The following is a 26863-nucleotide window of genomic DNA, read 5'->3' on the forward strand; positions in this document are numbered from 1 at the left end:
CTACACATGATGAGGCTAGCCTTAGACCTGAAGATGAACCTGTGATTTTTAATGAAATCTCCTCATTTTATAGATGTGAACAATGAGGCCCTGGGAGGAGAAGAGACTCCCAAAGCCACAAAGCAGCAGAATCAAAACCAGATCTTCCAGTCACAAATGAGAACTTTTTCTATACAATGCTATGCCCTTAACCTGTTTTATTAATAATAAACTGCTCTTGCCTATTTAACTAAATTTTTACATTTTATTTGGCCATACTCTATTGGACTATATTTAGCTGCAGACTTCTGCTACAAAGCTACATTTTTTGTTAACCACTCCATAATTGAGAATTTCAGTGAAGCAAAATGGTCTTTCCACTGAAACATCTGCATTAAGTTTGCTGTTATTATTTTGTTTTATCATGTTATATTATTATTGTTACCACTACGACTACTATCATTATTATTTAGTGCGACAGGGTGCTTAAGGAATAGAGAATTAAAAGATAATGGATCTTATTATTACTTGTTTGTAAAATGCAAAATAGCTCTGAAGAAAATACTCTTTATTTGCATAGATTCTCCTATGTAAGTCTCAGAAGGGACACATGGATTTTCTATGTGATTGATATGACCAATGACCTGCATAGTCCCCCACACCATATAGAATCTCAAGAGATAAGGGGATACAGAAGCAAGAAGAGGACACAGACTTTCATATTAGGAAGGGTTTGCTTTTTTGGTGCTCTGAGACCAATTCTAATGTGTATGTGTTGGAGGTTGGGCGACTGCCACAAATACAACCAGGCAATTCTTAGATACCAGCCAAGTGTCCAAGAATTCCACTTAGGTCGACTCAATTCTGACACTATCTACCCAAAAGTAGCACCAGATTACACAAGTCCTTACAAGACTGCCTCCTGCCCCACCTCAGATGCCAGTCACAAGTCCCAGGCTTCTGACTACTGGCTACAGATTGGGGGTTCAAATGACCTCCTCCTTAGGTTCTATTAATTTGCTAGAGCAGCTCACAGAACTCAGGCAAACATTGCATTTATTAGTGTACTAAAGGATACAATAAAGAATATAAATACACAGGCAAATGAAAAGATACATGGGGAGAGGTCCAGAACAAAAGAGCTTCTGTATCCCTGGAGCTTGGGGTCAGGCTCAGTGGCACATGAGAACATTCTCTTTCCCTCCATGTGGAAGCTCTCCAGAAAAAAATGAGCAAATCCTCTTGGGTTTTTCTGGAGGCATCATTACATAGTCATGATTGACTAAGTCATTTGCCATTGGCTGACTGAACCTCCACCCTTTTTATTCTCCCCAGAGGTGGGGGATGGTGTAGGACTGAAAGTCCCAAACTTTTAATCACATGGATGGTCCTCCTGGCAACCAGTCCCCTCTCATGTGTAGGGTCTAAAAGCCACCTTCACTAACAACAAGATACCTATTTCACTTGTATGATACTAAAGCATTTTCAGAAACTGTGGGTGAAAACCAAATATATCTTCAGATAACCAATAAATATTTCTTATAAATCATATCACATATGCTAAATGGATTTAGGTCAACTTCTACTGTCTGCTTATCGATTCTTAATGTATTCTTGGAAGCAGAAAATCCTAAGCATGGGGATAAGTTGATCTTAAATGTAACTAAAGGACCATCTTGATCTTCTGCCCACCCCGATCCTATCATGTTAGGCTCCTCATTCCCCAGTCACACCTTCCACTCTTTCTCTTATGTATGTCCAGAAACATCCCTAGTGGAAATAACTGTGTTTAGCACCCCAGTTTAAAAGTACTTCCTATTGTCTTCTTTATTTATCCAAATCCTTTCACTTTCAAGTGCCTACCTCTAGGAAACCTTAGTTCCAATGCCAGCTCTACAATTTACTAACTGTGTGACCAAGGGCAAGTCAAGCAAATCGTTTAATTTCTCTCACCCTCATTTCCTGAGCTGTAAAATGAGATAATAACAGTATGTGCTTTATAGAAAGTCACTGCAAATCGTGAGTTCATCACAAAAATACCTCATCAGCATTAGTTGGGTTATGGAAAGTAATGTTTTAGGTTATTATTTTCTTTCCAGTAGAAACACTTCACTACTTCAGCAGGGACATTTCACCCCATGTGAGGAAACCTGAGTTAGCTGGCACTATAATTTCTAAATCATTCCAGTGACAGTTTAGAACCTCTTTAGAATAAATGAGAATTTGCTCTGGTAAGCCACCCTTTATCTAGCTCTTGGTTTCCCAGAGCTGCGAGAACAAAGCACACACACACAAAAAAGCAGCAATTTATTGTTCTGGGGGAGCTGTGAAATCCATGTGTCAGCAGGACCATGCTTTCTCTGCTAGCTTTAGCAGAGAATTCTTCCTTGCTTCTTTTAGCTGCTGGTACATGGCAGCAAGCCTTAGTGCTCTTGGACCCGTAGATGCCATACTCCACTTTCATGGCTCCTTCCCCCTGTGTGTTCTCACATCATCTTCACTCTATATGTTTCTGTCTCTATGTCCAAATTTCCTCTTTTTATAAGGACATTAATCAGAGAAAATTAGGACCCTCCCTAATGACTTCATTTTAACTTAATTATCTCTGTGACACTCTTTTTCTGAACAAGGTCACATTTTGAGGTACTGGGGGTTAGGACTTCAACACAATTTTGGGGGAGTGGTGGGGGAGGGACACAATTCAACCCTTAACAATAGTCTAACATAAAGTTGACATATTCACATAGTAAGTTTAATGGTCACATAGTGGGCTGACCATTAAAATAGGCTACTATTTTTATGGTATTATTGTCAGCATTTTTCAGCATGCAGTATATCTTCTCTATTTTATGCACATTAGTTTTTTCTCCTCAACTGAACTTAAGTTCATTGACAAGAAAAGTCATGTTGTATTTTTTTACTTTTAGATTATTGTATAAATCTGCTAGGGCTGCTGTAACAGAATCACACAGAATGGGTGGCTTAAACAATGGAAATGTTTCCTCACAGTTTTGGAGGCTGTAAGTCCAAGATCAAGGTACCAAGAGGATTGGTTTCTAATGAAATCTTTCTCCTTTGATTAAATATGGCTGCCCTCCTGCTTTGTCTTCACATGGTCTTTCTTCTGTGCATGTGCATGCCTGGCAACTCTTCTTCTTCTTATAAGGATACTAGTCCTATTGAATTAAGCTCCCACCACTATGATCTCATTTATCCTTAGTTATCTCTGTAACAGCCCTATTTCCAAATACAGTCACACTGGGCATTAAGGCTTCAACACATGAATTTTGGGGGACACAATTCAGTCCATAGAAATGACATTCTCTCCTAAGCAGAGGTCTAACTATGTGGTGGAATTAATCAATATGTTCCACTTAGCAAAACCTTCACACATTTACTGGAAGAAGAGAAAAGAAGTTCTCAAATATCTGTGTGGGGAGGGAGAGCATTCTTCATAAATTCTCTACTTGAAGTATTTTTCTTTATATGTCACTACTATGAAGGACAAATATGAAATGAACTTCTAGATAAAGCAGCACAACAGAAGGATCCAAATATTTGTTTCAAGTCAAGTATCTCGCTGAAGCCAGAGAAGGATCTCAAAACAAAATTTGTATTTTCCAATGGATCCCTAGGTCCTTACTTTGTGGATGGTAAGCAATCCATGGGCTAAAGGCAAAGCATAAGCCTGGTATCTTGTTTGAGTCTTCCATAGTATTGCAGTAAAGATGACATGTCTCTCCCTCTCAAGACATGTATAGAAGGCTAAAAACTCATTTTTTTTAAGACTGACCTTCAGGACACTGTCTTCTTAGGCTTTGAAAGATACAGGACTGGCTACAACATAAACCCCAAAAAGGGCATTGTAAAATCCCCCAGCATCCTGGTCTCTCACAGGTCTTCCAGGTGACAGATCCACGAGTATCTGTGCGACCTATAAGAAGGTAAGACTCTCTCACCTTCTTTTAACTGCCTGAGAGTCTCTCCCTTACCTGAGAAATGGGTGCCAGGAGTTCTGCCACAAATGTTCTATGAGCAGGCCTATGCGGTTTAACACTCACAGTCTTCATCTTAAGTTATCCCTGTTGGGATTTGGGGGGAATGGAATCCAGAGTAGGTTTTCCAGAAACCTGACATCTTGTAGAATCTCATTCTGCTCTGATTATTCTTATATTCTGTGACCCCATCAGCATTTACATATTTAGTTTAAAATGGGTTATTTTGGCATTTCGTTAGTGGCCCCATAACTATTCACTCATCCATCTATTTCTTAGCAAATCATTTATCAAAGGTAATTACTGTGAGCTCTACCTGGTACCAGGCAAATATAGGATATAGGGATGAACCAAAGAGACTGAGCCTCTGTCTTCAAGGAGGCTACTGAATTGTAGATGCCCTGCCTCCAGCTAGCATTGAAAGCAGCAAAAAGGTCTCTGGAGTCTTTTGTATTTCCCCACAGTGGCCGAGGCAGGGTTGTGCTCACAGCAGGTGCTCAATAAATAACTGGTGAGTCATGAACCAGATGTTCAGGGTCAGCTTTGTTGCCTCAGTAGCTACTGATTTATGACTCCATATGGTGACCTTCTCTAACCTCACTTGCTTTCTATCCCAAGGCTGGATCCTTCTTCCCTCTGCACCTATTCGTCTATTTCTAAGAGCACAAAACATTCTCCCTTTCCCCTTATCTCTCTCTTATCCTTCATATCCAAAGTAGAACAGAAAAAGTGAAGGAGGTGTCTTCCTCTGTTGGTGCAGGCTACCAGACAGACTGGTTGGGCTGTTTCTCCAAATGAAATACAAAGTTAAAACCATTCTCAATCACATTAACCATTGTCAGGAAGAAGCTGATTAGTTACAAAGCATGATAATGCAGAGAAAATTCTAATTAAGAGAAATGAGGGAATCTAACACATATCATCAGTCATTGTACTGTCATCCTTACTCACATAACAAGAGGTGGTTTTTTGTGCCAAGAATCTGGCTATCGCTTTTGAAAGAGAACTATTTATAATTAGAGTTGTGTTGAATATTTAAAAGTTGCAAAATTACCATGTCTCTGGGGGAAAATGTCTGTGGAACCATGCAACAGCAAATCCAGAAAGATTTCTGATGCATTTAGGAGCTTCCAATTTTGTATTAAACAAGGAAAATGGGCCATAGCAATTAAAAGCAACATACATTTTATAGAGCTATCCAGCTAATTAATTGTCATTGCAAAAATGCTACTGAGCTTATAGAGTGATGATGAACATCACATTTAACGATTATTCAGTAAATTGAAATTTGAGGTTCATTTTTTTTCTTTTTTGCAGATTTTAGAGACTACTTAACAAATCCTTCTTTGTCCAGTGCCATTTATGTAGCACCTCTATCCATCCACAACACAAGAGAAAAAACACCAGAAATAAAGCTATAAATACCAAAATAGCTATTATAAAGCTTATGTGCTTTTATTCACTGGGAAGCCCTCAGAGCCTCACTGAGACACTGATTTTTTTAACATATTATAAAAAATTTGAAACTATAGGAAAGTAGAGAGAATGGTATAATGACTCAACTCTTTATGCATCACACAGACAGAACAAATATCAACTCATGGCTAATCCAATCTCATCTCTACCCTAGCTACCCACCACCCCCCCCAGCCAGATTAGTTTGATGCATATGCAAGATATAAAATTTCATTTGTCAATATCCCAGTTTGTACCACTAAAATATATGGGCTGTTAACCCCTCTCCCAAAGAAAATGACAATTACACCTAAAATAATTAATACTCTCTTAGTAACAGCTAATTTTCTACTCATTATGAACATAATTGTATTAAGCTTGTGTATGTGGCTTTATTTCCTTCAATAAACTTGGAGCAGCAAATCAGATGGCAGGGGGATGGAGATGGGAAGGGAAGATGAAAAATTTAATTACTTTAAGCCTTAATTGTTTCAAAAATAAATATGGTTGGGGCGCCTGGGTGGCTCAGTTCTTTGAGCATCTGACTCTTCATTTTGGCTCAGGTCATGATACCAGGGTTGTGGATCGAGCCCGTCATTGGGGTCAGCACTGAGCATGGAACCTGCTTAAGTATCTCTCTCTCTCTCTCTCTCTCTCTCATCCTCTGCCCGTTTCTCTCACTTTCTTTCTTTCTAAAACAAAACAAACAAAAACAAACAAACAAACAAAAGGGGCACCTGAGTAGCTCAGTTGGTTAAGCATCTGACTCTTGATTTTGGCTCAGGTCATGACCCCATGGTTTGTGAATTCAAGCCCCAATTGGGCTCTGCCCTGACAGTGTGGAGCCTGCTTGGGATTCTCTTTTTCTTCCTCTCTCTCTGCCCCTCCCCTGCTGGTTCTCTCTCTCTCTCTCTCTCTCTCTCTCTCTCTCTGTCTCTCTTTCAAAATAAATAAACTTAAAAAAATAAATATGGCTGATAAAATAGTTAAATTAGAGATGATGTAATATATATGAAGAATCCAATATAGTGCCTTGCACATACTTAAGGGTTTAGTGCCAGCTATTATACCTAAAATGTTTAAAGTAAAAATATTATTGGAGCACCTAGGTGGCTCAGTCAGGTGATTCAGTCAGTTGAGTGGCCAACTCTTGATTTCAGCTCAGGTCATGATCCCAGGGTTGTGAGAATGAGCCCCAGGTCAGGCTCCACAGCTGAGCGTGGAGCCTACTTGGGATTCTCTCTCTTTTCCCCACTGCCCCTATCCCACACTTGCTCTCTGTCTCTCTGTCTCTCTGTCTCTCTCTCTCTCTCTCTCTCTCACACACACACACACACACACACACACACACAAATTTAAATAAATAAATAAATAAATAAATAAATAAATAAAATATTTTCAGCAGTATAAGAAATAAATTCTCTGGAAATTTACTTAGGCGGCTCATAAGTGACCACCTTGCTTTTAAACTAGTAAAGTTTATTTTTTGAACATATTTTATGTAACTTAGCTTTTGACACCACCATTGAGCACACACTCCTGGAAACAGTCTCTTCTCTTGGCTTCTGTGATGCCAAGAAAACCTTTCTGGATGCTCCTCCTTAATCTTCATAGAGGGCAGCTTCTTCAAAGCCTAGTTCTAATTCTAAGTTGCTTTTTTCCCCATCTTCATTCTCACTAGTTTTTTACTTAACAATTTCCATGGCTAAAAACACCAGTGATATGCTCGCAACTCAACCAAGATCTTACTTCTCAGCTCTAGAATTTATAACCAGCTCCCTAACAGACATCTTCACCTGAATATTCCACAGTATTTCATGAACCTGTCCATAACTGAGTTCCTACATATCTCTGTTTTAGATATCTATTGTTATATAATGAATCATATTTATAAAATATATACAAATAAATATATAATATATATTATATATAATATAATATACAATGTGTATATATACATTAGATATAATATAATGAATCCAAACTTAATGGTTTAAAACAGAAAATTATGTTTTCTCATGATTCTGTAGGTTATCTGGATGATTATTCTACTCCATGTGAGATACCTAGGGTGCTAAGAAGTCTGGAAGTTCCAAAACTTACATGGCTGGCAGCTGACGCTGGATGCTGCTGGGAAGCCAGCTGGGGTGATGAGCCACAGTATGGTTCTCCTCCCATGAGATTTTTCCATGTAGCTGCTTGGATTTCCTTATAGATGGCAATTGGATTCCAAGAAGGAGCATTCCAAGAGATTAAGGCAGGAGCTGTAGTTCTCTGGAGGTCCAGTTTCAGAAGCTATACACTATCACTTCACTTTCACTATGTTCTATTAGAACAAAGCAAGTCAAGGCACCAGCCCAGATTCAGGGGGAGGGGAAATAAATCTTACCTATCAATGGAAGAATAGTAAAGTCACACTGCAAAAAAGCAAGCCAGATGGGAGATATTTTTGCAGCCATCTTTGGAAACAAAATTTACTACATTCTCTCTAATTGTGTTCTTCTTCCAGAATTCCCCTTTTCATAAGTGATATCACTACCCAGATGTTCCTACTATGATTACCCTCCTTTACTCTCATCATGTATGTTTCTTCAATCACTGAGTGTTGCCATTTTTTACCTCTAACTCTTACATATCTATTTCCTTCTTTCTATATTCATTGTCACAACTTAGTCCAAACCACCACCATCCCCTGTCTGGAATCCTGAAATAGACTCTCAATGGTCACTCCATTGGCTATCTTTAATCCATTTTTCCTAGAATGGAAAGAAAGATCAGTCCTCCCATTAAGACCTGTCAGCATCTTTTCACTGCTTTTGTAAAGTTCAGATCTTTAACCTAGTCAGCAAGGTCCTGCATGAACTATCCTGCACCTCCACAAACACATTCATTCTCTTATAGTGGTCTTATTGTATTTCCCAAATAAATCATAATCCTTCCTCTATCAGGGCCATACCCATGCTGTTGCCTTTATCTGAAGTGTCCTTCTTTCCCCTCTTGACTCAGCTAATTCACACATCTCTTTCATGCCACAGCTAAAACATCATTTCCTCAGGGAAGCTTGTTTCAACCATTTATATGAAGTTAAGTCACTGTATTATACACTCTCATAGTATGGAGTGCCATTAATTTGTAGTACCTATCATAACACAGTTAAAGAATTTTTTATTAAATTGTAGTCAGTTCAGGTCATTCACAGTACTTATGTTCTATAATGTAACCATGAACACTAAAGTAGCAAATACTAAAGCATGGGTACCAGGGGAAACACAGGATTAGGTTCCTACAGGTCTCTGGTCATTACATTTCCATCAACTGCTCAATACACAACCTTGTTTCATGTGTATATCTGTCTAAAGGTACCTCATTTAATATATATTGTTGATTCATTAGCACTGAAATCAGGGTCAACAGTACCATAATCATGATTGAAGGAAGCTTAGCTAATATGTTAAGGCACTTCATAGCATTCTTGTGCTTAGAAACACTAGACAGCACTTCAGCACTAAGCTTGGAAGCCATTTAAACAGAAAACTCACTAGCAAAAATACAAAAAATATAACAATAAATCCACCATGAAAAGGATACTTTTATATAGTATGCAAGCTGAAATAAGAAGGCAGAGTACTGTCTTACTTAACCTTGGCTGGGAACATGGGTATTGGGCAAATCAAATTCTTTGCTGCTCTGTGAATGTCTGCAAATGACCATGAAAATGTTATGAGTATTGATTTGGGGGTTATAAATAAATTTTAGTGAGTAGATGAATTTGCAAATATGGAATCTGGGAATAATGAGGGATCAGCTGTTCTAGTTAAATGAATGTTTCCCTTGCTAGATCATAAACTTCCTGAGAGTAGACATCCTGTTTGTCTTGTTCACTGTATCCCAGTGTGTCTGATACATGGTAGCTACAAAATAAATATGTGTCAAATTAATTAACTTATATTATTTTATTTTTTCTTTCAGAATATAAAAGTCAATTCTTAACGCCAACTGTCATATCAAGAAACAATAGAAGTGCTTGGCAATCATAGAAGGAATATATAAAGACCAAATGAGACGAGCTTATGTTAAAATTTGAGTAGGATTGGATACAAGACAAGTAGAGACTTCTAACTGGGCTGATGAGGAGGAGAAGCTGAATACGGGTGAAGATCAAGGGATGAAGGAGACTGACCAGGTATAGAACTGGCTGTTGGTAGAGTAGTTGACAATTCAAAGTGCAGATCCAAAACAGAACTTCTTTTGAAACTGTGCCTGAAACAAAGTAGTCCTCACAGAAGAGTAAGAGAATTAGTGAATAAATAATTGTGTGGGTAGATGTTTGAATGACTAAGGAAAATAGAAAACTTAGATGATCAAATTTAATAAGCATGATATAATGTCATTTGTCTAAGTGGCATCACATTTCTTCAGTCACATGTGCAGTAGAAAAATCATTTTGGGTGCAAATTATATTCATGAGAGAACTGCAGGCAGTGGTCTTGAGTTATTTGTGTTATGATTCAGCTCCTGGGAGAAGGAGATAGTATGATTTCAGCAAGGTACCAAAGTATGACTGAGTAAGTTGTATCCTAAAGAAGTTGCAGTTATAGTAAAGAACTGTGTGATTAGAAAAGGAAATCAAAGCAAACTTATAGACATAATCTTGGGCCACCACAGGGAGAGCATGCTAAGCCTAGGTAGACCTGTACTCTCAGGTTGAACAGATTCCAAATTCAAAGCAACAAGTCTAATTCCAAAGCCTACTCTTGGCTTGGGCTAATATCATACCACTTACTCTCACAGGGGTTGAGTGAGCTGAGCCTGCAGTGGGACCCGTAGGTGATCTCAGCCAAAAGGGACTGGTGAAAAAACAGCTTTACTATTTTGAAATATTCCAGAGTATTAACTGAACAAAAGATGGAAGGATTGACTTTGAAAGATTTAGAAGACACATTTATTTCAACCAAGATTTATTGAACACCCATTAGGTACCAAAAATAGCGATGTGAAATTGAGGAAAGATCAATGCAAGATGAATGTGTCCTTCACCAAGTGTGTAAAACTTCAGGATGCAATAAATAGTCAATTATGTTAATTTCTTAAGACAGTCCAAAAGACTAAAAAGGCTAATGATTTTCTAATTAGCATCCACAGGACTATTGCACAGAAAATCATTTCAAGATATACTAATGGTCCTTGAGAAATAGAAAATGAATGAGGAAAATGCTTTGAATGAAAGCTCAGTCAAAATAAAGAAACTTACAGATTCTAAAATGTTCCATGGGATTCCATTTGCATGCATATGCACAATGTAATCTATAGTTGTCCATATCTAGATTACATAGGTAAGCATACATACTTTTGTACCATAAGCATTGATAGACACCTGAAAAGTCCCAAGGAGAGACAACTGAACAATCTATGCTGGAGAGCTAAGTCTGATTTTTCTTATTCTTACTCAGTCTGGAAGTCTAGCCTCACACATGCTGATTTTGCTCCCCAAAGTAACACACTTGAAGAGAATATTACAATAACCTCATGGACTTTGTTTAAGATAACCAGTAGGATTTCTTAAGAAGTCCTTCTACTTCATCACTAAAATAATAGTACTTACATGAAGTCATTTGGTCTTTAGGAATAGGTCACGGCTTGAAAATACACATGAAGAATTGTATTTCAAGACAAAAGAAAGGATGGGGAACTGTGAGTTGCATTAGGGTGTTCAGTCTAATGCAAACCCTAAACAAAACAAACCAACCCTGATTTGTACTCCTTTGAGTCCATCTCTCAGCATATGTACATGGATTACATACCCTCTTTGGCGCGCGCACACACACACACACACACACCACATAGAATCTTGTATACCCACACTGTTTGATCTTAGGCTATGACCTGATTTTTACACTTTGGGAACTACCCAGAGGCTGACAAATGATCTGTTTGTGTGATTTCTTTCTCTCCCTGGTGGTAACTGTCTGTAAAATCACAAAAGACAGTCATTAAGCTTCTTCTCCCCTCCTCTCTTCATCTCAAGACATTTAGCTTCCTTTCCTGTCAAGATCTTTCCTGTTTTTTTTCTATGACTATCTCCCAAACCCATTTCTCCAGTTACTAATATCCACTGTAAATCTAAAATGTCTACCAAGACAACAAACATTACTAGAAATAAAAGATTCTAGTCAAGACCTTGTAGACCTCAAGTACTGTTGACCCTGGAACAATAAGGGTTTGAAGTGTGAAAATCCACTTAATATATGGAAATTTTCAATAAATACATACAGTACTATAAATGCATTTTTTCCTTATGATTTTGTTAACATTTTCTTTTCTCTAGCTTGCTTTGTGGTAAGAATATAGCATAAAATACATATAACATACAAAATAGGTATTAATCAACTGTTCATCCTTTAGACTTGTGGTAAACAGTAGGCAATTGGAGGTTAAGTTTTGGGGCAGTCAAAAATTATACACAGATTTTCAACTGCACAGAGGGTCAGCTCCCCTAACTACCACATTGTTCAAGGGTCACTTGATCTTAGGGAGGTGTGAGCAGAAGATCACCAATGGTTGATGAAGTGAAAACTTTGGGTAACTTCTTCACATCTCCTGCCCTTACTTTGTCAGTGCACATTGCCTGCCTTCCAAATGCCAACAATGAGAGCACTCTCCTATCTCTTGAGCACTCTGACATCCAAGTGACAGGCCAGGAAATTAATGCACAACTGAAATAGTCTTCAAGTAATGTTTCACCAGAGTTGGTTTATAATTACCCAGTTCCTTGGCCTGTTGGGTAACAAAACTCTGGAGTATGTATCCTTCCCTGGCCTCCAGAGTTTTCCCAACAGGATTAAACTTCAGTAGCCATAGTAAATAAGGCTTGATCAATATTCTTCTTTATTGTCCACCTTCCCTTTACTGTCTTACTTCCCCAATCCCTACTGGGGTTCTCTTTACACCCAAAATAAACTTCTTATATCATATCCTGTCCAGGGTTTGTTATGTGGATCCCAAAGTAAGAAAGTAGGCAATATCAGTAACATAGGGGTGATAATATGTACAAAATTTGGTTATTTCAAAATTGTTCTGGCAGAGAAGGCACATAGAAGATTCAGTATAAAGTGTTCAGTGACAATGACATTCTAAAGATCCAAGTGAAAATGCCTGTGGTGGGGAGGGGTTCCATCAGAATATATTAAAGAGCATTAAGAGAAAGAATGGTGAAGACAGTTCACAAGGCTGCTGAAAATGAGAAATGTTCAGGGGAAATCTTGTAAAATACCATAAAATTAAATGATCCACTCTTCAAAGCACTTGAAAAGCAAAGTTTTTAAAAAGAACTAACCTGGAGTACAAGGTTAGAAAGAACAGGAAGGTCTAATGAACAGTTCTAATTAGCATTTTTCCTAGATGGTATTATAAAGGAAAAATTAAGGTATAGGTTTGGTGAAATACAAGCTGATGTTGATTAACCCCAACATACCTTTGCTCACCTCTAATAATACCCCCATCTTATTAAATGGGCCACAACTATTCTGTTGCTGGTAATTAGGTTCAGAGTGTGTGTCACAATTGTAATGGATTATTGATTGCCTTTTAAAGAACTTCATAGCTCCTCAGGCTTAGAATCCATTAATGAATGCCGGAGCTGATAAAGTTGAGTTTAATTACATACTGTATGTCTTGTTAGACATAAAACTTGTTCTTATTATTATTATTTTTTTGCTCAGTTGAAATTTTATTTTAAGTCTTCACAAAATACATGTGTCTTAGCTGTACTTATTCTTCAGAAGCCATGGCATCAATGAAAGTTTAATTTGGAAAAAAATTTAGCACATTTTTCTTCATGATTTCTTATTTTATGCAGTAGCGAAGCTGTATTTGTGCCCGACTGGGTATTTGCAGGGAGATCTGAAATCTATTTAGGTATTCTCCATCATGAGGTGCTGCCTTCTTTTTTCCTCAGCTTCCTGCTACAGTCCCATGCCTGGTCACTGCTCTGCTTGAGAAGGCGTAGATCATCCCTTCCTTAGAAGAGGCAGCAGTGTGAATGAATGGCACAGGGATCAGGCTGGCCACAGACTCATGAGCTTGGACAGAAATGAAGCAAACTTTTAACCCCAGGCTCCTAATCTTATCCTGTTCCAAGTAAGGAGTTATCTGTTTGAAGAACATTCTCAAGGCCTCTTTTATGGGTCAGTGGGCTTGATGTGAAGCCCCAAGTATTATATGAAACACATTTACAAAGGAAAATACCACTGCATCTTATCATTATTTATGAGAATATGGTAAAAAGGGAAATGGCTGTTTGAGCTGGAAGCTCCACTCTCCCTAGTTTTCAAAACACGGATCAGGTCTTTTCTTCCATTAAATGTTCCTGGTCTACACAAAAATTTCTCTCTCCACTGGGGGCTCCTGGGTGGCTCAGTTGGTTAAGCGTCTACCTTCAGCTCAGGTCATGATCTTGTAGTTCCTGAGTTTGAGCCCTGCATTGGGCTCTTTTTTGACAGCTTGGAGCCTGGAGCCAGCTTTGGATCCTGTGTCTCCCTCTCTCTTTGTCCCTCCCCCACTCACGTTCTGTCTCTCCGTCTCTCTGTCTCTCTCAAAAATAAACAAAAAATTTTTTTTAAAAATTTCTCTCTCCCCTAAACTAAAATCTCTTATTTTGTTTCTATCTTACATTTGGAAATGAACAATGCATTATGAGAGCTTCTAAATGTCAAGTTTCTTGGGGCCAGGGATAACTTCTACTTTAAGCTTCCAACTGAGGCTGATCCCATTATTCCTGCTCAGGGGGTTGAGCCTTATTTGGACGTCAAAGGTCCAAATCCCCTTTTTGATCCCCTTTTTGGAGTAAGGCATGGAGTAGGGTGGAGAGAGAATATCAACAGAGAAATACTTTAAAAACATAGGACAACCTGTAAACACCCTACAATATATGAGAATCTCACCAGTAAAATCCTAATGGCTGATTTTCAACTGCTTCAGAAAGCAACTCCCCTTGTAGAATATTTCCCAAGCCAAAGGTAAAAAGAAAAGCATGGGGATGAATGGATTAAAAAGATCACACACACACACACACACACACACACACACACACACACACAAATACTACTTATCCATAAAAAAGAATGAAATATTCCATTTGCAACAACATAAATGGACCTTGAAGGAATTATGCTAACTGAAATAAGTCAAACCAAGAAAGACATACTGTGTGATTTCGCTTATATGCAGAATCTAAAAAACAAAACAAAACAAACAAAATAAAACAGTAACAGACTTATATATAGAGATAACAAACTGGTGGTTGGCAGACGGGAGAGTGTTAGGGGGACTAGAGAAATAAGTGGAAGGGGTTAAGAAATACAAATTTCTAGTAATAAAATAAATAAGTCAAGTAGATATAATGTATGGCACAGGGAATATAGTCAACAGCATTGTAATAACTTTGTACACTAACAAAGGGTAACTAGCACTATTGGGGTGATCACTTTATAATATACAAACATTTCAAATCAATATGTTATATACCTGAAACTAATATAATATATCCATTATAATTCAATTTTAAGAAGAAAAAAAGACTGAAAATCTAATCAAAGTTTGACTACAAAAGAAAGCAGTAGCTTAATCAATGGGATTAGCATATCTGAAGAAAGAACACCTCAATAGAAATGGGGGGTGGTACATAGAATATAAAAAAGGGGAAAGATTTGGGTAGTATGCATCCAGGCCTGTGGAAATGCAGTGCCCTCCACTAATCTGTTTTCATACAGTCATTTTAAGGTTAGAAGGGGCATCCTTTGAGACTATCACCCTAAGACAAAGAGAAGGTAGAGGTCATATGTCCCAAATTTTCTAGAGAGGAAATAGATATAACTGTCAGGAACATAAGAAAAAGAGTCAGAAATTTAAGAAATCATCTAGGTAAATTGTGGTCCATAAATCAACATTCTATCTAAAGTTCAATAACTGAAAAATTGTAAAAAGTTGTTACCAATATAGAAAACAAATAAATATTATTATTTCAGAAGAATAAAACCTATATGCAGTTCTACTACTGAGTCATGTACACATACATCCCCTACTGGATCTAAACATTGTGGTCAACCCCATATTCTCCTAGGATTTTGATTCTAAGTTCAAAAGCAACTTTGGGAATGTGATTTAACTTCCTACAGTGGGTGTGCTTCTAGGTGTAGTGCATTTAAGGTGGTTTTTCTCCTAACTAACTCTTCTTTGGACTTCATGAAATATAACTTCCTCCAGAATGCCTTCTCCTGGCCCATCATATAACATCTCCTACACTTCCCTTATAACACTCAGTGTACATAAAATTACAGGCTTACAGTCTTACTTCCACCACATTGTAATCTCCTTGAGGCCAGGGTTTTTTTAAACAAGCTGGGAAGGTAGGGAGGGGGCTGCTAGATTTTCTGTGCTAAAACTGGGAAAGTCACAGAAACTAAGGTAGGACAACAATTTGATCATTCTATTGGGCATTGCTGTTTTTGGAACACCTAGCAAATCTATAAAATATTTTCTGAACATGTGCATAAGGATAAAACATGAGAAGAACATAATATATAATTGTGTGCATACTATTACATCCCTGAAATACACTGAAAATATAAGTAGTTACTGTGGTGCCATGATAAGGTCATGGTTTCATTTTATTAGGGAATTTTTACATTAAAAACTGTTTTTATAGATTTTAAATTGATGTAATACTGGTTCTTTTGAATTCCAAATCCTATCCTACTTCCCCCTGAAACTTTTCCAGAGCCTTCTGGAAAGAAATAATTTTTCCCTCTCTAAATTCTTTCACAATTGTTCCCATGACACTTATTTATCAGATTCCATTTTAATGACTTGTCATCACCACCCCCACCTCTACCAACCTTGTGTCCTAACTGCTTAGCAAGAATTGGTTCTATGCTCCTGGAGGACAGCCATTATGTTTTCTATTGCTTTGAGGGCCTTCTCCAGTGCCCTATAACCTCTCTGCCAAACTACCCCTACCATTTCTGCCTGGGGAAGCCTACACTCCATAATCTAGAAAGCTGCAACCCACAGCCAGCTGATCCGGCCATCATGTGAAACTCAGACTCTCTCTGAAGTACAGAGAAATTCTCATGGAAATGGCTGGGCCATTCCTTCTCTATAATTCGCTCCCTTAAAAGTCTTTATTGGCCCCAGGACGGCCATTGTGAGCAGAGACTCTATAAATCAGTCAGCCAGAGATATTCTGCGTGGAGATTGAACACCAACCCCGCTCTGCAGTTCACTTATGCTTCTGTTCTGCCCAGAAGCAAGAAGCAGTTTGCTTTGCTGGATGGGGTGGGAGAGAAGCAGGGTGCAGCCAGGAGGGAGAGAGCAGCAGGTGTTTTTAGAGGCAAGAAGAAATCTCGTTGAAGAAATACACTGCCATGTCTAACGTGATACCAGTTGTAAGATTTAGACTAATAAAGTTCTGGAAGCTAACTCAAGAGTTCAAAGCATGGAACCAAAGTTTAAGAGGCCTTTGAAAATACCTGTTTTTCATGACCATATGTAAAATTAGTAGAGATGAGATATTGGCCACAGAAGGACACCATTTACACCTGCTACACCAATGTGTCTCTTCCACAGCTAGGTAGAGCTCTGGAAGCTGGCCAGAAAGGTTTAAATGAGAAAAGAAGATAATCTCCCCCCCCAAAAAATGTGCATCCTTCAAATCACTGGAAAGGGAGTCCAAAAAAGATCAAGCTACTGCTCTTGAACCTGAAGGCAGAGAAAAATGGAAAGGTAATTTAAAGAGAGAAGATCTCTAACAAATTCTACATTATGCCTGTTCTTATGAGAAGGAAAAATCCCTCTCTCTTGAGTAGTCAATGCAGTGCTAAATTCATGTTCATTTATTGGGAATAAATGAAAGAGCAAGAAAATCATTTTCAAAACACTGTGGAAGGCACGTTGCTCTCAAACTTACTACCTTGCTATACACTAAATTTTTCATCCCTTCATTTCTTCTTTTTTCTTCCCTTCATTCCTAAGTGCGCTCTGCGTATTTCGGGGGAAGACTCAAGCAGTAACAAAAGGCCCACCTGTCATGCTGGGGACAGAGGACACATTGGGTTTACTGGAATTATGGCCAGAGGAACGCCAATCATTTGTTCAAACATCTAATCACTTTATCTTGACATTCTGTGTAATTCTTATACTTCTAATCTACCTGACCCTCACACTGCATCTTCACAACATTGTGTAATTAATACCTCTAAACAAAAATTTTTTCACTACCCTGTCCTTGTAATTTCCTAAAAAGCTCTTGGCTTATTCCTCAATCTTAGCTAAATTAATATACTCTGAAAGCAAAGTCATATGTAGAGGACGGAAACAATTACTGATAACATACCCAAGAATAAGAGAACAGAGAGGGGTAACCCTATCCTATTGTGTTACTGGATGTGATTTATAATGCTATAGCATGAATATACTGTTAAAAAAAAACAAATGCAAATGATTTATAAAACTGTATTTCTGAGGTAATTTGGTTTTTTCCCCTAGCTGGATTTTGCTTTGTCTATATGAAGTGGAAGCATTTTGCTTTTATATTTTGATTTTATCTGTTACAGCAAATATAAAGAGGGACGCATTCTGTATATACTATAATGGTGTATACATACCACCAGAAATTTGTCTAAATCCCTAGAATGTACAACACTAAGAGTAAACCATGGACCGTAGGTGATTATGATGTATCAGTATAGGTTCATGAATTGTAACTAATGTGTCACTGTGGTGTTGGCTGTTGATAGTGGGGGAAGCAGTGCATATGTGGGAGTAGGGGGTGTAAAGGAAATATCTATACCTTCTGCTCAATTTTGCTATGAACCTAAATCTCATTTAAAAAATAAAATCCATTAAAATAAAAATGAGAAAAGAAAAAGGGGAGGGGATGGGACGCAGTAGTGAGAGTGAATTCTATGGAATGTTCTGTGCACTCTCTGGAATGTCCTCTGTGTCATTTGGCCTACCCAACACAACACCAACAGGGAGCTTCCCTATGGTTCTTACCTGCAAGGCTTTGGTTTGCTCCCACCTGTGGAATCACTGTACTCATTGTCCTGATGCTTAGAGGCAGGGTCTCTGATTACCTTGTAAGAGTCATTGAGAGCTCTGAGAAAGAACATCCCCAACCAAGAATCTCTTGGTGAGATCTGGGTCCTACTTCATCTCTAGCACTAGTGGGACCGAGACTGAGTAAATCACTTAGCCACTGTTTCTTTCTGGCAAAGGAAAAGATCGGATTAGATCACATTTTACCAAGATGTTTTAGTTGTTCCTTAAGAAACACTTGTTTTACAGTGGTCTTTTTAAAGGAGGAACTTCTCAAGAACATGTATACATTAAAATAAAGAATTAATCTCATGAGCAATTTACAGCATGCAGCATTTCCTAAATTCAGTGGACCATGTAGCATCTTATTTATTACATCTCACAGGACTGAGTCCATCTTACAGGACTGAGACTCAGGGGAAAACTCTCTGAAATGTACTGAATCCTATTTCTAGGGTGTCTCATAGCCCTAATAGAGGAATTGGCTACTTTCATGTCGTCATTTAATCCATGCCTTTTATTTTTTACTTTAAATCGTGCAACAACATATTTTTATTATGTGTGGTATTTTTCAATTATTTCTTCATCCTCTCCATACACAGGCAAAAAATAAGTGTACTGTTTAACATATTGGAACTTGCAAACCTGATTATTTCCTACATAAGGTAAATTATTCCTAAGTCATGCTTAGCCAACAGGCCAATTTATCTGCTGACCTCCAGGAGCACAAGGATGAAAAAGGTAGACAGACTATCCCCTACTGAACTCTCCTTCATTGTCATTCAATAACTTCTCCAAGCCCAGAACAATAGCACATTTCTTGCCAAAAATCATAAAATGTCCAGAAAAAAACCCTTTTATCATCATCACCTTCTGCCGCAGAAATCTGAGAAACATTTTTCTTAAATATCGCCAAAAATGTGTTGGTACACAAAAGGAAATATCATGGAAAGCAAGATTCTGGTCACCCTTAAAAATGAATTAGGCTAGGATTCCCTTGCAGATAATCTTCCAAAAGGTTACATTGTTCTCAGGCTGGACAACCTGAGCCTTGTGATCTCATCTGCTACCCTCCTGTGCGGTGGCTCGGGGAGGAGCCTCATGCCTTACTTTATAATTTTTTTCACGTAGTTGTGTCTAGTGTTCCCAGTTGGATCATGAACCATTTGTCATGTGTGTCTTTGTGTTTTCACAGATAGGAAAATGGGAGTGCAGTAAATGCTTTTTGAATCTGTTCTTACTTCTTGTTTCTGCGAGTGTTTGCATTGTTATCATCCACCTACCTCTCCCCCTAAATGACAAATCCATCTGTCATCTTCACCTGTATAAACTCTACATATGACCTAATATCCACTTCTGATGGTGCCTATTTTACTAAGTCTTTTCCAATCTAAACTCCAAAGCTTTGTGCCTTCATTATGATATCGCCATATCTCATTTCCCCTGTCGATATCTGAACAGTTTTCTTGTTTCTTGGCTAAATCATACACTCCTTGGAGACAGAGAGAGTCTCTTACTCATCTGTATTCTCACATGCTACTCGTTCAGTTTGTTGACATGAATTGGACATGAGTCTGTACCAGTGGCTGCTGTGTAACAAACCACCCCAAAACTTAGTGTTCAACACAACTAGCATTTTTTTAGCTTATGTACTAGGGTCAGCTGGGATGGTTTTCCTAGTGTCTGCGGGGCTCACTCTCGCAACTGTAGTCAACTGCTGGTCAGCTAGGCAACTGTGCTTCTAGGGATGGCAGGCTGTTGGCTGGTGCAATACAGGCCACAAGGCTACATGTCTCTCATTTTCCAGCAAGCCAACCAAGGCTTATTCATTTGACAGCTACCAGGTGTCAGGGTTCTGAGACAACAAAGGAATGGAGGGTGCCAGACTCTTTGAGCCCTAGACTTGGAATGGTCATTTGGTCACTTCGGCCACATTATATTGCCCAAAGAAGGTCACAAGCCAGTCTAAATTCAAGGGGTGGAGAAATGGACTCTACCTCAGTGGGAGAAGCTGCAAAGTCACATTACCAAAGCAATGCATAGAGGGAATTATAGCCACTGTGCCATCTACCAGACAGTTTCTCCTTTCTGCAAGTCTAAAACTGTTGCACATACTCACCTGCCTTGCTCAGCCACTGCCGCTCATGTTCTCTCTCATGAGGCACCAAGTCATACACATTTCTTAAAGTCTAGGTTGCTGCTGAAAATATGTACCATGTATGGAAATTTGAGGACATGTGAAATAGAAACAATCATTAGTCCTCTAGAATCCAGAGTCTAGATGGACATATACTTGAAATGTCCAACTCATCTCTCTTTGTTTTGTTCCATTGCACATGACTTAGAATTTGGGAATCATAAACTATTAAAGCCAAGAATAAACTTTAAGGTCATCTAGTCTAGGGGTGCAAACTGAAATGCCTTCAGGGACCAAATAAGGTAAATGAATACAACTCAGTTTAAATCCAGATAGATTGGAGGAGACTTTAAGAGACTGGTAGGAAACTATCTTAGCTAAAGAAATTAAAATTCTTGCTTTAAGGGGCACCTGGGTGGCTCAGTCAGTTAAGCATCCAGATTTGGCTCAGGTCATGATCTCACAGTCTGTGAGCTTGAGCCCTGTATCAGGCTCTTTGCTGACATCTCAGAGCCTGGAATCCTCTTCGAATTCTGTGTCTCCTTCTCTATCTGTACTTTTCCTGCTCACACTCTCTCTGTCTCTCTCTCAAAAATAAATAAACGTTAAAAAATATTTTAAAATTCTTGCTTTAAAAAAAGGAAATAAAAATAAATAAATAAAATACATGTGCACACTGAATTCAGACCCCAGGTCTCCATGTTGTCATATCGGATACTAGACCAACCCTCACTTTACAGATGGGAAAGCCAAGGCCCAGAGAAGTTAAAACATTTTTCTCAAGGTGGCCCAGCTAGGGAGCAGCAAAATGAGGCTGGACCCCGGGCAGGTCTCCTGTGACTTGGCACCGCCTAGAGTGTACTTTTGAAAGTTTCCATCCTGATGGGAGAGCTATATTCAATCTCTTCACAAACAGTTGTCTCATGGGTTTTGTCAGAATAGAAAACCTCTCCTGGAAAACAGCTGTCTCGTGGGAGTGACTGCCTCGGTCAGGTTTATGAAAGGAACAATTTGATTTGTGGCACTCACCCGTGGGAGCCCAGTTGTGCCTGCTGCTTCCTCATTGCAGTCAGGAGGCTGAAGCGAGGCAGACAGAGACTGCTGTGCTGATAAACGCCCCAGCCTGGGCATGAGCTGTGTTTCCAGACAACCGAGAAGACATATCTGACTTGACCTTCTGGCCCAACAGAAGATACTGCCTGGCAGAAGTGAAGTGGCAACACATGACAAGGAAGGAGAGAGATGCCATAAGACCCAAGTCACCCATGACTAGGAACTGATGTTTTACCTGTTTTTCTCTTGATCCTGCTGGTCTCTTTATTTTCCAATTTTCAAATGTGCTGGTTTTCTCATCCTTGGCCCTGATGGAGAAAGGGTTGTTATTTTCAGGAAAGAAAAGGAGATTAAGCCAGTGTGGGAAGAGTGAGGAAGGGTTTGTAAATCAAAGGAAAATGTTTCAACAGAAAATCACAACCCAAGCGTCTTAGTCTATTCGGGCTGCTAAAACAGAACCCTAGACTGTGTCACTTAACAAACAAATCTATCTCTCACAGTTCTGGGGCTGCAAGTACAAGATCAGGGTACCAGCAAGGTCAGGGTCTGGTAACGACCCTCTTCTTGGTCGCAGACTGTCTTATCCTATGTCCTCACATGGTGGGAGGGGCAAAGGAACTCTCTGGGGCCTCATTTATAGGGACACTAATTCCATTCATGAGCACTCTACTTCATGATCTCATCACCCCCAAAGGCCCCACGTCCAAATACCATCATATTGGGGATTATGTCTTAACACACGAATTTGGGGGAGACACAAACATTCAGTCTTTAGCACCACATGTATGCCAAAGAGCAAACCACAATCTGGCCTGCAGTCTGGCTTCACAAGGAGTTCAGTGGCCTTGCTGTGACCCTCTTAGAAAGATCCCTCCAGGCATCTGTCCATGACAGTCACAGCAGAGATGCCCTTGGTCTAAGCTTGCATGTCCCCTCAAAGTTGGCATCTCTGCTCTTGTCCCTGGAGACTTCTCAGTAGATACTTGTTGATAAAATTGATAGATGAGATAAGAAATTGCTTTATTTTCCAGCATAAAAAACACAAACACAAAAAAGTTTGATTACAACACATGGAGGTAGTGATTAAAATATTGGACACTGGTTACATAAAATAGAATAGAAATAGAAAAAAATGAGCCATTTAGGAGTAGATTTTACTTAATTTATTTTAGAGGGAGAGAGAACACACAAGTGAGGAAGAGGGGCAGTGGGAGACAGAATCTTAATCAGTCTCCATTGAGCACAGAGTCCGACGTGAGGCTTGATTCCACAACCCTGGGATCAAGAGTTGGATGCTCAACTGACTAAGCCATCCAGGTGTTTCAGAAGTGAATTTTAAAAATCAAACTTTTATTAGCACAGACAGGCAGTCAACTCCTTTTATTCCAGCTCAGCACAATCAGGACACTGGGCAGAACTTCCAAGCCTGTTCCTTCTAAAGAGCTTTACCATCTTTTTTCAAGAACAAATGAAAATGCTAGCTTAAATGTCTATGGTGTATCTGAGCTAATTATAGAAAGAAAGATTAAGAAGGCAAAAAAAAAATAAGGATAGGTATTGCCTCTGAATATTTTCATAAATATGTACAGCCAGGAAGTATCAGTTCCAATTTCTACCCTTGGGTTGCACAGCATCCATTTACTACCATATTATAAAAGCTTTTACAATGTGACATTTTGATACACATCAAATGAAAAACAGAAATATGCTGTACAGGTGGTTAGGAAGCGTAAGCTCTGTTCTGGATCTGTTAAGAATTGGATCTGTGATCTGCTCAGCCCTAGGCTTCCTCATTTGTAAAATGAGAAATTTGAATACAAATTTATGAAATTTATTTCAGTTTGATAGTTCCATTGTCATTGATTTTGACATGAGGTTTATCCAGTCACTCATTCATTTATTCATTTTTTCCCATTCATTCAGCATATTTCATTGAGTCCTATTCCATAAGCAGCATTGTACTGGTAACCAAGTATAAAGTAGTAAGCAGTAAAAACAAACTCCCTGTCCTCAGAGAACTTTAGTTCTACACAGTGAGACAGATGATAGGAAAACAAGAAAGGAAGCAAGATAACTTCAGATTTGTTTGAGGGATGATCCCCAGGATAAGGGAAAGGATCCAAGTATATGTTAGAGAGAAACTGGGGTTGGGATTAGTGGGGAAGACCTATAACAAGTAGTCAAAAGTCCTGGGTGCAACTGGGCTATAGATTAAGTATGTGACATTAGCAAAGTCTCTTTCCCTCTGTATGCCTATTTCTTATCGCTACCACAATAAATTGCCATAAATTTATCAGCTTAAAACAACACAGATATATTACATTTCTGTAGGTCAGAAATCCAACATGGGTCTCATTGGGCTGAAATCAGGTATAGTGCTGCTTTTCTTTCTGGATGCTCTAGGGGACAAATTGTGTCTTTGCACAATTCAGATTGTTGGCAAAATTTAGTTTCCTGATTTTGCTGGACCAAGGTACCTATTGTCTTGCTACCTGTAATGGGAAGGCTACTCACAACTCCGTCAGGACTTACATTTTTGGCTGGTGGGTCCCTTCCTCCAGCTACAAAGCCAGGAACCAATCAATGGTGGTGTTCTCACACTGCAACTCTCCGACCTACTCTTCTGCCTTTCTCTTGTGTTCTTAAGGATTTGTGATTAGATTGAGCACGCCAGGATAACCCAGGATAATCTCCCCACCTCAAGGTCTTTAACTGTAGTCACATTTGTAAAGTCCCCTTTTCCATGTAAAGTAATATTTTCACAGGTTCTGAGGATTAGAACATGTGCACTCATGAGGGGCCATGATTTTGCCTACCTGAATACTCCAGTTAACTTATGAGTAAATGAAGACACTGAACCTAAGCTTTTTCAATTCCAAAATGCCATGTCTCCTTTTGCTTCTATGCTTTGCTCCTGTGTTTCTTTTCTATAACAACTCATGAGAAACTTTGCTAACAGCGAAGTCAAAATCTCTTGTTTGAAGACAGTGTTTATTTCATCTAGGACAAATAATGGAGAGTGAGTTATGATGTTGTGACTGTAACTACAAGGCAATCTCAAGGACAGAGTAGGAAGCATGCTTAGGAGTGATCCCTGAAATGGGTTGCTGAGCCTTCCCTCTGCTACATAGCTGCTTATGATCCTGCTGAATATAATAAAATAGAATCACTTCTGTTAGAGCCGCATTTTACCATCAGGCATGCGAGTCAACATGATGGACTGTTTAATGGTGTAGCTTAAGGGAAATGTATGTAAACCTTCCCTAAATATTCCTCTGAATATGTATCTCACATGTGGTGACCCAGTGCCATGTCCATTTCCTGAAAGGTGAGGCCACCACAGGCTTCATTGTGCCCAGAGAAGCATGTGCACATACATCTGGAAGAATGGAAATCCTACTTGACCCAGCCATACTTGGTGGCTTTACAACTCTGTTCTTAGGTATTCTAAGAATTCCAACACTTCTGGAAAGAAATGGGTATTTTCTACTATTATCTTCTTGTCTTTGCAGCATGACAGAAAACCACAACTAGTGGGGGTAGCAACAATAGGAACTCTGGTATAAAGGCTGGCAACCAAGGTGGGTGGAAAAGAATCTACACATTTATCTAAACCTTAGGTGGGCTTTCCCCAAACCAATGGTGGGTCATGATAAATCAGGGCTATAATCTCAGTGGCCTTCCTTGGTATTCACAACTTGCTTGGATGGAATTGGCTGGGAAGAGAACCACAGCCTAGAGGTAGGCTGATAAACTGTTCTATCAGGGACTAAAGCCTAGTGTTTGGGCCCCAAAACAGCATTTTGGATACAAGCCCTTGAGAGGCACAGTCATTTCCATAAGCTACCAGGTGAGTTTGACCATTTCAAAAATTCTTATTGTGCATCTCCGGTGCTCTTGCATTCTCACTCGCTCTCTCCATGCACACACACCAAGGAAAGGCCAAGTGAGGACATAAAGAGAAGGCACCATCTGCAAGCCAGGAAGAGAATCTTCATCAGAAACCAACCCTGCCAAACCGTGATTTGGGATTTCTGGCCACCAGAACTGAATAAAAGTTTTTGTGGGTTTACCATCAAGAAGTCCCTTCACTCAGAGAAGAGGATCAGTCTCCTGGCAAAGTGATTGATCTTCATTATCAAGGAGAAAATTGATGGCTGCTATGCCGTGCAATAAGGGAGACAATGTCTGGAACCAGAGGATTCACTGACTTTCAGTACTTTTTAGTGTCCCCTCAATAGTAGTGAATGGGACACAGCAGCAGTCTAACTAATACAGACAGGGCCAGAAAAGATTCAGATCCCAGGACTAAAGGTTTGGGCCACCCTGCTTTCTAAAGAATCCAGTCCATTAGGTAGTTGCAGAGGAAAAGAGGGGCCTTAAATGGGTGTTGAAAGATGGAAGTTACAGAAACGGGAGTGTTAAAGCCAAGTTTTATATTGTTTCTTTCTCTCCCCCTTTAGGTATTATTAGGAAATAGTGGTGGCTAAAATTTTATATTTTAGGTGGGAGTATATCTATAGTGCTATTGACCCATAAGTAAATGAAATATGATACAATGAAATATTTTGTATGGGTACACAAATTTTTCATGAAGAAGAACAAAAATAGATACTGAAGGGAAAAGAGATGGATGGTGCTGAATAGTTTTGTTTGCTTCTCTAGATCTCTTCTTCATTCCCTGCCTGTCCTGCCCCATTCTGTTTCCCGGGGAAGTTAACTTTGTAGATCACATCAAAGAGTTCCTTTACCCTAGGGCTTGATGTGATCAACAGGAATCACCTCTATAATATGATATGATAGAAGGAGGAAATTGAGATCAGGGTATGTGTTCCTCTGACTCCTACAGAGTCTATTAAACAAGGCAGCTCCTTCCTCAGAGCCCCTTCCTCCTACTATAGTTACATTTTCCAGGTTCTAGTAATTGCTTCATCCTCTTGCCTCTTCAGATTTGAGCATTAGCACCTCACAGCTTCACCCAACCTTTATGGTTTCCCTTAATTGCCCACATTTTGTAAAAAGTTTTTTCCTTTCTATTTCCTCAGATAGGAACACCTGGGTGGTTCACTCAGTTAAGTGTCTGACTTTGGTTCAGGTCATGATCTCTCAATTCGCAAGTTCGAGCCCCGCGTCGGGCACTGTTCTGACAGCT

The sequence above is a fragment of the Felis catus genome, chromosome A2 (assembly GCF_018350175.1).
Source record: "Felis catus isolate Fca126 chromosome A2, F.catus_Fca126_mat1.0, whole genome shotgun sequence".
NCBI classification, from domain to species: domain Eukaryota; kingdom Metazoa; phylum Chordata; class Mammalia; order Carnivora; family Felidae; genus Felis; species Felis catus.